Source organism: Heptranchias perlo, chromosome 12, assembly GCF_035084215.1.
Source record: "Heptranchias perlo isolate sHepPer1 chromosome 12, sHepPer1.hap1, whole genome shotgun sequence".
NCBI classification, from domain to species: domain Eukaryota; kingdom Metazoa; phylum Chordata; class Chondrichthyes; order Hexanchiformes; family Hexanchidae; genus Heptranchias; species Heptranchias perlo.
The window spans coordinates 64,955,087-64,967,586 of NC_090336.1; the positions used below are offsets into that span (position 1 = coordinate 64,955,087).

A 12,500-nucleotide genomic window follows, 5' to 3' on the forward strand; every position below is an offset into this window, starting at 1 on the left:
TCTGACCCAGAAAAACGGGTTCCTGGTGAAAGCAGTCCTGCCATTGACATGACAATGGACAGGGCCCGGCAGCTTGAGACACATCTTTCTTTCAATAAGCAAGTTCTTTTTAAAAAAGTTTCCTTCCACAGCAGCTCTGAGTGAGAGAGAGAGAGAGAGAGAGAGAGACACTGGCTCACTGACTGATACTGACACCGACACACACACACACACACACACATATTATTTATTATTATTTTTAATTGATTTTTAGAACAGGGAGATGGAATGGGGGCTTGCTCCGTCCACTCCACGCATCGACCCAGTATTGCAGTGTCTCTGGGAACGGTGCAGCTCCCCGTGGGGAGATATTCAAAAGGAAAATCAGCTCTTTCCCAGTGTCTCTGTGTGTGTGTGTGTGTGTGTGTGTGTGTGTATTATTACTGAGAATAAAGCTGATATCTCTCTCTCTCTCTCACTCAGAGCTGCTGTGGAAGGAAACCTTTTTAAAAAGAACTTTCTCAGCTCAGTGGTATTTTTTTCTTCTCCATGGCTGAGTGCCGCTCGCACGTAGCGATACAATTCAAAGTGCAAAATAACTTGGCGTCGTTGACTTTAAACAAGCAGGGTCTGCTTCCAAATGAAAGCTGCGCTCCCGAACTGGACTGACTGACTGACTGTCTGTCTGTCTGTTTGTCAAGGGGAGGAAAAGGCGGCGGTGGTGGTGAGGGTGGAGCTTTACGCTCAGGAGGGGAGATTTTCTTTCAGAGGTGCCAATTAATCTGCAGCAGAAAGTCATCCCCCCCCGACCGGGATTCGAAGCCCGGTCCTGACCACGAGACCACCGGGGAGAGTTGCCTCAAGTCCCTGAGGGACCTGGACACGAGGCCGAATACACACGCACGCCTGCTGCACTGGCAGCAGCGACCAACAGGGGGCTGACCGGCTGATCCTTCCCTTTCACAGGCAGGCTTTTGGCCCTCGCTCAAACGACAAAGGTGTTCAGAAGGAAGTCCTGGGGGGAAGGCAGGCAGGGAGGGACGGACACAGGGAAGTCCGCACAAAACAGGTCCCCTGGAACCTCTGACCCACAAAACCGGGTTCCTGGTGAAAGCAGTCCTGCCATTGACATGACAATGGACAGGGCCCGGCAGCTTGAGACACATCTTTCTTTCAATATGCAAGTTCTTTTTAAAAAAGTTTCCTTCCACAGCAGCTCTGAGTGAGAGAGAGAGAGAGAGAGAGAGAGAGACACTGACTCACTGACTGATACTGACACCGACACACACACACACACACACACACACACACACACACATATTATTTATTATTATTTTAAACGACAAAGCTGTTCAGAAGGAAGTCCTGGGGGGAAGGCAGGCAGGGAGGGACGGACACAGGGAAGTCCGCACAAAACAGGTCCCCTGGAACCTCTGACCCAGAAAAACGGGTTCCTGGTGAAAGCAGTCCTGCCATTGACATGACAATGGACAGGGCCCGGCAGCTTGAGACACATCTTTCTTTCAATATGCAAGTTCTTTTTAAAAAAGTTTCCTTCCACAGCAGCTCTGAGTGAGAGAGAGAGAGAGAGAGAGAGACACTGACTGACTGACTGATACTGACACCGACACACACACACACACACACACACATATTATTTATTATTATTTTTAATTGATTTTTAGAACTGGGAGATGGAATAGGGGCTTGCTCCGTCCACTCCACGCATCGACCCAGTATTGCAGTGTTTCTGGGAACGGTGCAGCTCCCCGTGGGGAGATATTCAAAAGGAAAATCAGCTCTTTCCCAGTGTCTGTGTGTGTGTGTGTGTGTGTGTGTGTGTGTGTGTGTATTATTACTGAGAATAAAGCTGATATCTCTCTCTCTCTCTCTCTCTCTCTCTCTCACACTCAGAGCTGCTGTGGAAGGAAACCGTTTTAAAAAGAACTTTCTCAGCTCAGTGGTATTTTTTTCTTCTCCAAGGCTGAGTGCCGCTCGCACGTAGCGATATAGTTCAAAGTGCAAAATAACTTGGCGTCGTTGACTTTAAACAAGCAGGGTCTGCTTCCAAATGAAAGCTGCGCTCCCGAACTGGACTGACTGACTGTCTGTCTGTCTGTCTGTCTGTTTGTCAAGGGGTGGAAAAGGCGGCGGTGGTGGTGAGGGTGGAGCTTTACGCTCAGGAGGGGAGACTTTCCTTCATGCCAATTAATCTGCAGCAGAATGTCATCCCCCCCGACCGGGATTCGAAGCCCGGTCCTGACCACGAGACCACCGGGGAGAGTTGCCTCAAGTCCCTGAGGGACCTGGACACGAGGCCGAGGACACACGCACGCCTGCTGCACTGGCAGCAGCGACCAACAGGGGGCTGACCGGCTGATCCTTCCCTTTCACAGGCAGGCTTTTGGCCCTCGCTCAAACGACAAAGGTGTTCAGAAGGAAGTCCTGGGGGGAAGGCAGGCAGGGAGGGACGGACACAGGGAAGTCCGCACAAAACAGGTCCCCTGGAACCTCTGACCCAGAAAACCGGGTTCCTGGTGAAAGCAGTCCTGCCCCGCCCTGCCATTAACATGACAATGGACAGGGCCCGGACCAGGCGCAGCGGACGGTAGCGAGCAGTCGGAGGGTGAAAATCCGCCAGTGGGTGAAAAGGAGAGCCGTGCGGTGAGAGGAGGCGGAAAGCGGTTCGCAGACTTTCGCTGTACCTCCGGCGGGCAGCGCCGCACCTCCGAGCGCTCGGTACCGTCCGCTGCGCCTCGTCCTGCCGCACGCGACGAGCCGTCCCCGGAGGAAATCGGCCTCGGCCTTCCTGAGATATCAGTCTCCAGGTGGGACAGAAAAACCGGGGGCCCCCGGCTCGCTTTCGGCGGCCCGCTAGTCGACTTCCCGTCGTGCGAACGCGATCCTTCCGGTACCCTTCGGTGCCCCTTGCCCGACTCTAGCTCCGGTGGTAAAGCGGAGTCGGTCGGTCTGACGGCCGCCGAGTTAGCAGGCGGAAAGCGGTTTGCAGCCTTTCGCTGTACCTCCGGCGGGCAGCGCCGCACCTCCGAGCGCACGGTACCGTCCGCTGCGCCTCGTCCTGCCGCACGCGACGAGCCGTCCCCGGAGGAAATCGGCCTCGGCCCTCCTGAGATATCAGCCTCCATACGGGCGTCACAAATCAGTGGATATGGTCAGCTGCAAAGCAGTGTCATTACAACCTTTCATAAACGACAGGGCAGCACCGCACTGCACTGCACTGCACCGCACCCCACACTACATCACACTTGCCTGCCTGCCAGCCTGCCGCTGCCTACTCTCACCAGCGGACCAAAGTGAGGATAACACCCCGAAGCAAGCATCTCCCTTGCCGCCCACCAGCCCACACCAATCCCCTTGCCTGCCTCCCACAAATTCCACCAGCGAGGCAAAGTGAAAATCAACCCCCAAAAAACGCACTCCACACCGGCCATCGCCCGCTATACACCCCCCCCCCCCGGGGCGAATATTAAGCCCGAGAACACCGACTGTAACCAACCGCAGTGAAAAGTTGAAGTGGCAACTCATTAACCAGATTTACACTTGGCAACTCATAAACCAAATGAACAAAAAATCTGGTTAATGAGTTGCCCAAAATAAATCTGGTTAATGAGTTGCCACTTCAACTTTTCACTGCGGTTGGTTACAGTCGGTGTTCTCGGGCTTAATATTCACCCCGGGGGGGGGGGGGGGTGATTCTGGGGGTAGTGTCCGGGAGGGTGAGCCTTTTATTCGGCAGGAGGCGTGTGGGGAAATCATCAACCTGTCAGACGATGAGTTGTCACAAACGCCATTGCTTAATGAAAGCTGCGCTCCCGAACTGGACTGACTGTCTGACTGTCTGTCTGTCCGTTTGTCAAGGGGAGGAAAAGGCGGTGGTGGTGGTGGTGAGGGTGGAGCTTTACGCTCAGGAGGGGAGACTTTCCTTCATGCCAATTAATCTGCAGCAGAAAGTCATCCCCCCCCGACTGGGATTCGAAGCCCGGTCCTGACCACGAGACCACCGGGGAGAGCTGCCTCAAGTCCCTGAGGGACCTGGACACGAGGCCGAGGACACACGCACGCCTGCTGCACTGGCAGCAGCGACCAGCAGGGGGCTGACCGGCTGATCCTTCCCTTTCACAGGCAGGCTTTTGGCCCTCGCTCAAACGACAAAGGTGTTCAGAAGGAAGTCCTGGGGGGGAGGGAGGGAGGCAGGGAAATCAGCACAAAGCAGGTCCCCTGGAATCTCACACCTGCGTCCCAGAAAACAGGTCTCCTGGTCAAAGCAGTCCTGCCCCGTCCTGCCATTAACGTGACAATGGACAGGGCCCCGGCAGCTTGAGACACATCTTTTTTTCAATATGCAAGTTCTTTTTAAAAAGGTTTCCTTCCACAGCAGCTCTGAGTAAGAGTGAGAGAGAGAGAGAGAGAGAGAGAGACACTGACTGACACTGACACTGACACTGACACTGACACTGACACACACACACACACACACACACACCGTCTCCCATCCGATTGGTGGACTATGGGATTGAAAATCGAACTTTGAGTTTCAATGCAGGGGGGAGAGCGCGAACGCAGCCCCTCCCAACTACCACACGCGCGTTGTTGTTGTTGTAATATAGAACTGCAAGTTGCCGTTGTCGTGGTCGTTTCGAATCAGCACAAAGTAGGTGCCTCCCTGGAATGTCACACCTGCGTCCCAGAAAACAGGTCTCCCGGTCAAAGCAGTCCCGCCCCGCCCTGGGATTAACGTGACAATGGACAGGGCCCAGTCAGGGAGCAGCTTGAGAGACACCTTTCAATAGGCGCTTCTGAAACATTAACGCCTTGTTTCTTTCGACAGTTTAACCAGCCTTTAACACGCCTTGTGTTTTTATTTCCCATTTCCAGCCAGCCAGCCAGCCAGCCAGCCGAGCCGAGCCAGCATCTGCAGTATTTTTTTTGATTGGTCTTGCCTGCCGTGGAATGAATGTTTCAACACGAGCTGCTGATTGTCAGCACCTCACCTCTTTCTCAATTGGCCGTTGCAATCTCACTCACTCGCTGTGAGACACGTCACGTCACTAGTTTTACTCAAAGAGGTTTCCTTCCACGGCAGTTCGTTAGTGACTGAGACTGACTGACGTAGGTCCGTTGAGACACAACCCTCCCCCATCTGATTGGTGGCCTACTGGCAAATTTACCAATCTGTCAAGCAATCCTGGCAAGAAAGGAAAAAACGGCAACTTCTTTAAACTCATCCACTGTTGCAATTAGAAACGGTGGCAAAAAATGTGGCCAGAGTGGGAGAGAACGGCAGTGCTTCGAGACTGCTTTCAACACCGGCAGCCAGAGAACAAAGAGGGAGGGCAAACAGGACCCGAGATCAATTCGCATCGAGCGCGGTATCGCTTCTCGGCCTTTTGGCTAAGATCAAGTGGTCAAGTGGGGGAAGGCAACCATTTGGAGCCTTCCTGCCATTGTATGCCGGGGGGATGCAGTCAGGGAGAAATCCCCTCGGGCAGAGTGTAGAGCTTTGGCTTGTAGAGCTTTGGCTTGATGTAATGTCACTGCAAGGAATCTGGAATGAATCTGTAAGGCAATAAGGCACCCCAGAGTGTCAGGAAAAAAAAAAAAAAAAAAATCTGTTCTTATCAGTTTAATATCTGATACGTCCCCTATCTGGGGACCATATATTAAATTGATTTTTGGAACAGGGAGATGGACTAGGGGCTTGCTCCGTCCACTCCACGCATCGACCCAGTATTGCAGTGTCTCTGGGAACGGTGCAGCTCCCTGTGGGGAGATATTCAAAAGGAAAAACAGCTCTTTCCCAGTGTCTCTGTGTGTGTGTGTGTGTGTGTGTGTGTGTGTTTTATTACTGAGAATAAAGCTGATATCTCTCTCTCTCTCTCTCTTAAACTCAGAGCTGCTGTGGAAGGAAACCGTTTTAAAAAGAACTTTCTCAGCTCAGTGGTATTTTTTTCTTCTCCAAGGCTGAGTGCCGCTCGCACGGAGCGATATAATTCAAAGTGCAAAATAACTTGGCGTCGTTGACTTGAAACAAGCAGGGTCTGCTTCCAAATGAAAGCTGCGCTCCCGAACTGGACTGACTGTCTGTCTGTCTGTCTGTCTGTCTGTTTGTCAAGGGGTGGAAAAGGCGGCGGTGGTGGTGAGGGTGGAGCTTTACGCTCAGGAGGGGAGACTTTCTTTCAGAGGTGCCAATTAATCTGCAGCAGAAAGCCATCCCCCCCGACCGGGATTCGAAGCCCGGTCCTGACCACAAGACCACCGGGGAGAGTTGCCTCAAGTCCCTGAGGGACCTGGACACGAGGCCGAATACACACGCACGCCTGCTGCACTGGCAGCAGCGACCAACAGGGGGCTGACCGGCTGATCCTTCCCTTTCACAGGCAGGCTTTTGGCCCTCGCTCAAACGACAAAGGTGTTCAGAAGGAAGTCCTGGGGGGAAGGCAGGCAGGGAGGGACGGACACAGGGAAGTCCGCACAAAACAGGTCCCCTGGAACCTCTGACCCAGAAAACCGGGTTCCTGGTGAAAGCAGTCCTGCCATTGACATGACAATGGACAGGGCCCGGCAGCTTGAGACACATCTTTCTTTCAATATGCAAGTTCTTTTTAAAAAAGTTTCCTTCCACAGCAGCTCTGAGTGAGAGAGAGAGAGAGAGAGAGAGAGAGAGAGACACTGACTCACTGACTGATACTGACACCGACACACACACACACACACACACACACACACACATATTATTTACTTTTATTTTTAATTGAATTTTAGAACAGGGAGATGGAATAGGGGCTTGCTCCGTCCACTCCACGCATCGACCCAGTATTGCAGTGTTTCTGGGAACGGTGCAGCTCCCCGTGGGGAGATATTCAAAAGGAAAATCAGCTCTTTCCCAGTGTCTCTGTGTGTGTGTGTGTGTGTGTGTGTGTGTGTGTGTGTATTATTACTGAGAATAAAGCTGATATCTCTCTCTCTCTCTCACTCAGAGCTGCTGTGGAAGGAAACCTTTTTAAAAAGAACTTTCTCAGCTCAGTGGTATTTTTTTCTTCTCCAAGGCTGAGTGCCGCTCGCACGTAGCGATATAATTCAAAGTGCAAAATAACTTGGCGTCGTTGACTTGAAACAAGCAGGGTCTGCTTCCAAATGAAAGCTGCGCTCCCGAACTGGACTGACTGTCTGTCTGTCTGTCTGTCTGTTTGTCAAGGGGAGGAAAAGGCGGTGGTGGTGGTGAGGGTGGAGCTTTACGCTCAGGAGGGGAGACTTTCTTTCAGAGGTGCCAATTAATCTGCAGCAGAAAGTCATCCCCCCCCGACCGGGATTCGAAGCCCGGTCCTGACCACAAGACCACCGGGGAGAGTTGCCTCAAGTCCCTGAGGGACCTGGACACGAGGCCGAGGACACACGCACGCCTGCTGCACTGGCAGCAGCGACCAACAGGGGGCTGACCGGCTGATCCTTCCCTTTCACAGGCAGGCTTTTGGCCCTCGCTGAAACGACAAAGGTGTTCAGAAGGAAGTGCTGGGGGGAAGGCAGGCAGGGAGGGACGGACACAGGGAAGTCCGCACAAAACAGGTCCCCTGGAACCTCTGACCCAGAAAACCGGGTTCCTGGTGAAAGCAGTCCTGCCATTGACAGGAGAATGGACAGGGCCCGGCAGCTTGAGACACATCTTTCTTTCAATAAGCAAGTTCTTTTTAAAAAAGTTTCCTTCCACAGCAGCTCTGAGTGAGAGAGAGAGAGAGAGAGAGAGAGACACTGACTCACTGACTGATACTGACACCGACACACACACACACACATATTATTTACTTTTATTTTTAATTGATTTTTAGAACAGGGAGATGGACTAGGGGCTTGCTCCGTCCACTCCACGCATCGACCCAGTATTGCAGTGTTTCTGGGAACGGTGCAGCTCCCCGTGGGGAGATATTCAAAAGGAAAAACAGCTCTTTCCCAGTGTCTCTGTGTGTGTGTGTGTGTGTGTGTTATTACTGAGAATAAAGCTGATATCTCTCTCTCTCTCTCTCTCTCACTCAGAGCTGCTGTGGAAGGAAACCGTTTTAAAAAGAACTTTCTCAGCTCAGTGGTATTTTTTTCTTCTCCAAGGCTGAGTGCCGCTCGCACGGAGCGATATAATTCAAAGTGCAAAATAACTTGGCGTCGTTGACTTTAAACAAGCAGGGTCTGCTTCCAAATGAAAGCTGCGCTCCCGAACTGGACTGACTGACTGTCTGTCTGTCTGTCTGTTTGTCAAGGGGTGGAAAAGGCGCCGGTGGTGGTGAGGGTGGAGCTTTACGCTCAGGAGGGGAGACTTTCTTTCAGAGGTGCCAATTAATCTGCAGCAGAAAGTCATCCCCCCCGACCGGGATTCGAAGCCCGGTCCTGACCACGAGACCACCGGGGAGAGTTGCCTCAAGTCCCTGAGGGACCTGGACACGAGGCCGAATACACACGCACGCCTGCTGCACTGGCAGCAGCGACCAACAGGGGGCTGACCGGCTGATCCTTCCCTTTCACAGGCAGGCTTTTGGCCCTCGCTGAAACGACAAAGGTGTTCAGAAGGAAGTCCTGGGGGGAAGGCAGGCAGGGAGGGACGGACACAGGGAAGTCCGCACAAAACAGGTCCCCTGGAACCTCTGACCCAGAAAACCGGGTTCCTGGTGAAAGCAGTCCTGCCCCGCCCTGCCATTAACATGACAATGGTGGCCTACTGGCAAATTTACCAATCTGTCAAGCAATCCTGGCAAGAAAGGAAAAAACGGCAACTTCTTTAAACTCATCCACTGTTGCAATTAGAAACGGTGGCAAAAAATGTGGCCAGAGTGGGAGAGAACGGCAGTGCTTCGAGACTGCTTTCAACACCGGCAGCCAGAGAACAAAGAGGGAGGGCAAACAGGACCCGAGATCAATTCGCATCGAGCGCGGTATCGCTTCTCGGCCTTTTGGCTAAGATCAAGTGTAGTATCTGTTCTTATCAGTTTAATATCTGATACGTCCCCTATCTGGGGACCATATATTAAATTGATTTTTGGAACAGGGAGATGGACTAGGGGCTTGCTCCGTCCACTCCACGCATCGACCCAGTATTGCAGTGTCTCTGGGAACGGTGCACCTCCCTGTGGGGAGATATTCAAAAGGAAAAACAGCTCTTTCCCAGTGTCTCTGTGTGTGTGTGTGTGTGTGTGTGTGTGTGTGTATTATTACTGAGAATAAAGCTGATCTCTCTCTCTCTCTCTCTCTCTTACACTCAGAGCTGCTGTGGAAGGAAACCGTTTTAAAAAGACCTTTCTCAGCTCAGTGGTATTTTTTTCTTCTCCAAGGCTGAGTGCCGCTCGCACGGAGCGATATAATTCAAAGTGCAAAATAACTTGGCGTCGTTGACTTGAAACAAGCAGGGTCTGCTTCCAAATGAAAGCTGCGCTCCCGAACTGGACTGACTGACTGACTGTCTGTCTGTCTGTTTGTCAAGGGGAGGAAAAGGCGGCGGTGGTGGTGAGGGTGGAGCTTTACGCTCAGGAGGGGAGATTTTCTTTCAGAGGTGCCAATTAATCTGCAGCAGAAAGTCATCCCCCCCCGACCGGGATTCGAAGCCCGGTCCTGACCACGAGACCACCGGGGAGAGTTGCCTCAAGTCCCTGAGGGACCTGGACACGAGGCCGAATACACACGCACGCCTGCTGCACTGGCAGCAGCGACCAACAGGGGGCTGACCGGCTGATCCTTCCCTTTCACAGGCAGGCTTTTGGCCCTCGCTCAAACGACAAAGGTGTTCAGAAGGAAGTCCTGGGGGGAAGGCAGGCAGGGAGGGACGGACACAGGGAAGTCCGCACAAAACAGGTCCCCTGGAACCTCTGACCCACAAAACCGGGTTCCTGGTGAAAGCAGTCCTGCCATTGACATGACAATGGACAGGGCCCGGCAGCTTGAGACACATCTTTCTTTCAATATGCAAGTTCTTTTTAAAAAAGTTTCCTTCCACAGCAGCTCTGAGTGAGAGAGAGAGAGAGAGAGAGAGAGAGACACTGACTCACTGACTGATACTGACACCGACACACACACACACACACACACACACACACACACACATATTATTTATTATTATTTTAAACGACAAAGCTGTTCAGAAGGAAGTCCTGGGGGGAAGGCAGGCAGGGAGGGACGGACACAGGGAAGTCCGCACAAAACAGGTCCCCTGGAACCTCTGACCCAGAAAAACGGGTTCCTGGTGAAAGCAGTCCTGCCATTGACATGACAATGGACAGGGCCCGGCAGCTTGAGACACATCTTTCTTTCAATATGCAAGTTCTTTTTAAAAAAGTTTCCTTCCACAGCAGCTCTGAGTGAGAGAGAGAGAGAGAGAGAGAGACACTGACTGACTGACTGATACTGACACCGACACACACACACACACACACACACATATTATTTATTATTATTTTTAATTGATTTTTAGAACTGGGAGATGGAATAGGGGCTTGCTCCGTCCACTCCACGCATCGACCCAGTATTGCAGTGTTTCTGGGAACGGTGCAGCTCCCCGTGGGGAGATATTCAAAAGGAAAATCAGCTCTTTCCCAGTGTCTGTGTGTGTGTGTGTGTGTGTGTGTGTGTGTGTGTGTATTATTACTGAGAATAAAGCTGATATCTCTCTCTCTCTCTCTCTCTCTCTCTCTCACACTCAGAGCTGCTGTGGAAGGAAACCGTTTTAAAAAGAACTTTCTCAGCTCAGTGGTATTTTTTTCTTCTCCAAGGCTGAGTGCCGCTCGCACGTAGCGATATAGTTCAAAGTGCAAAATAACTTGGCGTCGTTGACTTTAAACAAGCAGGGTCTGCTTCCAAATGAAAGCTGCGCTCCCGAACTGGACTGACTGACTGTCTGTCTGTCTGTCTGTCTGTTTGTCAAGGGGTGGAAAAGGCGGCGGTGGTGGTGAGGGTGGAGCTTTACGCTCAGGAGGGGAGACTTTCCTTCATGCCAATTAATCTGCAGCAGAATGTCATCCCCCCCGACCGGGATTCGAAGCCCGGTCCTGACCACGAGACCACCGGGGAGAGTTGCCTCAAGTCCCTGAGGGACCTGGACACGAGGCCGAGGACACACGCACGCCTGCTGCACTGGCAGCAGCGACCAACAGGGGGCTGACCGGCTGATCCTTCCCTTTCACAGGCAGGCTTTTGGCCCTCGCTCAAACGACAAAGGTGTTCAGAAGGAAGTCCTGGGGGGAAGGCAGGCAGGGAGGGACGGACACAGGGAAGTCCGCACAAAACAGGTCCCCTGGAACCTCTGACCCAGAAAACCGGGTTCCTGGTGAAAGCAGTCCTGCCATTGACAGGACAATGGACAGGGCCCGGCAGCTTGAGACACATCTTTCTTTCAATATGCAAGTTCTTTTTAAAAAAGTTTCCTTCCACAGCAGCTCTGAGTGAGAGAGAGAGAGAGAGAGAGAGACACTGACTCACTGACTGATACTGACACCGACACACACACACACACACACACACACACACACACACATATTATTTACTTTTATTTTTAATTGAATTTTAGAACAGGGAGATGGAATAGGGGCTTGCTCCGTCCACTCCACGCATCGACCCAGTATTGCAGTGTTTCTGGGAACGGTGCAGCTCCCCGTGGGGAGATATTCAAAAGGAAAATCAGCTCTTTCCCAGTGTCTCTGTGTGTGTGTGTGTGTGTGTGTGTGTGTGTGTGTGTGTGTATATTATTACTGAGAATAAAGCTGATATCTCTCTCTCTCTCTCTCTCTCTCTCACACTCAGAGCTGCTGTGGAAGGAAACCTTTTTAAAAAGAACTTTCTCAGCTCAGTGGTATTTTTTTCTTCTCCAAGGCTGAGTGCCGCTCGCACGTAGCGATATAATTCAAAGTGCAAAATAACTTGGCGTCGTTGACTTTAAACAAGCAGGGTCTGCTTCCAAATGAAAGCTGCGCTCCCGAACTGGACTGACTGTCTGTCTGTCTGTCTGTCAAGGGGAGGAAAAGGCGGTGGTGGTGGTGGTGAGGGTGGAGCTTTACGCTCAGGAGGGGAGACTTTCTTTCAGAGGTGCCAATTAATCTGCAGCAGAAAGTCATCCCCCCCCAACCGGGAGTCGAAGCCCGGTCCTGACCACGAGACCACCGGGGAGAGCTGCCTCAAGTCCCTGAGGGACCTGGACACGAGGCCGAGGACACACGCACGCCTGCTGCACTGGCAGCAGCGACCAGCAGGGGTCCGACCGGCTGATCCTTCCCTTTCACAGGCAGGCTTTTGGCCCTCGCTCAAACGACAAAGGTGTTCAGAAGGAAGTCCTGGGGGGAAGGCATGGAGGGACGGACACAGGGAAGTCCGCACAAAACAGGTCCCCTGGAACCTCTGACCCAGAAAACCGGGTTCCTGGTGAAAGCAGTCCTGCCCCGCCCTGCCATTAACATGACAATGGACAGGGCCCGGACCAGGCGCAGCGGACGGTAGCGAGCAGTCGGAGGGTGAAAATCCGCCAGTGGGTGAAAAGG

The 12,500-nt window shown here is 52.4% G+C and overlaps 1 non-coding gene and 7 pseudogenes across 1 annotated transcript; all 8 read left to right on the forward strand.

Moving 5' to 3' along the window:
• Positions 1-221: 221 nt before the first annotated feature.
• On the forward strand, positions 222-338 carry LOC137329905 (U2 spliceosomal RNA; annotated as a pseudogene).
• Positions 339-1,632: 1,294 nt separating this feature from the next.
• LOC137329269 (U2 spliceosomal RNA) lies at positions 1,633-1,749 on the forward strand (annotated as a pseudogene).
• A 3,805-nt stretch (positions 1,750-5,554) lies between these two features.
• LOC137328517 (U2 spliceosomal RNA) lies at positions 5,555-5,761 on the forward strand (annotated as a pseudogene).
• Positions 5,762-6,730: 969 nt separating this feature from the next.
• LOC137330047 (U2 spliceosomal RNA) lies at positions 6,731-6,847 on the forward strand (annotated as a pseudogene).
• Positions 6,848-7,791: 944 nt separating this feature from the next.
• Positions 7,792-7,908, forward strand: LOC137329885 (U2 spliceosomal RNA; annotated as a pseudogene).
• A 1,009-nt stretch (positions 7,909-8,917) lies between these two features.
• On the forward strand, positions 8,918-9,108 carry LOC137330656 (U2 spliceosomal RNA). The gene has a single exon (XR_010965084.1). It is a non-coding gene; the product is annotated as a U2 spliceosomal RNA (small nuclear RNA).
• A 1,304-nt stretch (positions 9,109-10,412) lies between these two features.
• LOC137329270 (U2 spliceosomal RNA) lies at positions 10,413-10,529 on the forward strand (annotated as a pseudogene).
• A 975-nt stretch (positions 10,530-11,504) lies between these two features.
• On the forward strand, positions 11,505-11,621 carry LOC137330048 (U2 spliceosomal RNA; annotated as a pseudogene).
• The last annotated feature ends 879 nt before the right edge of the window (positions 11,622-12,500 follow it).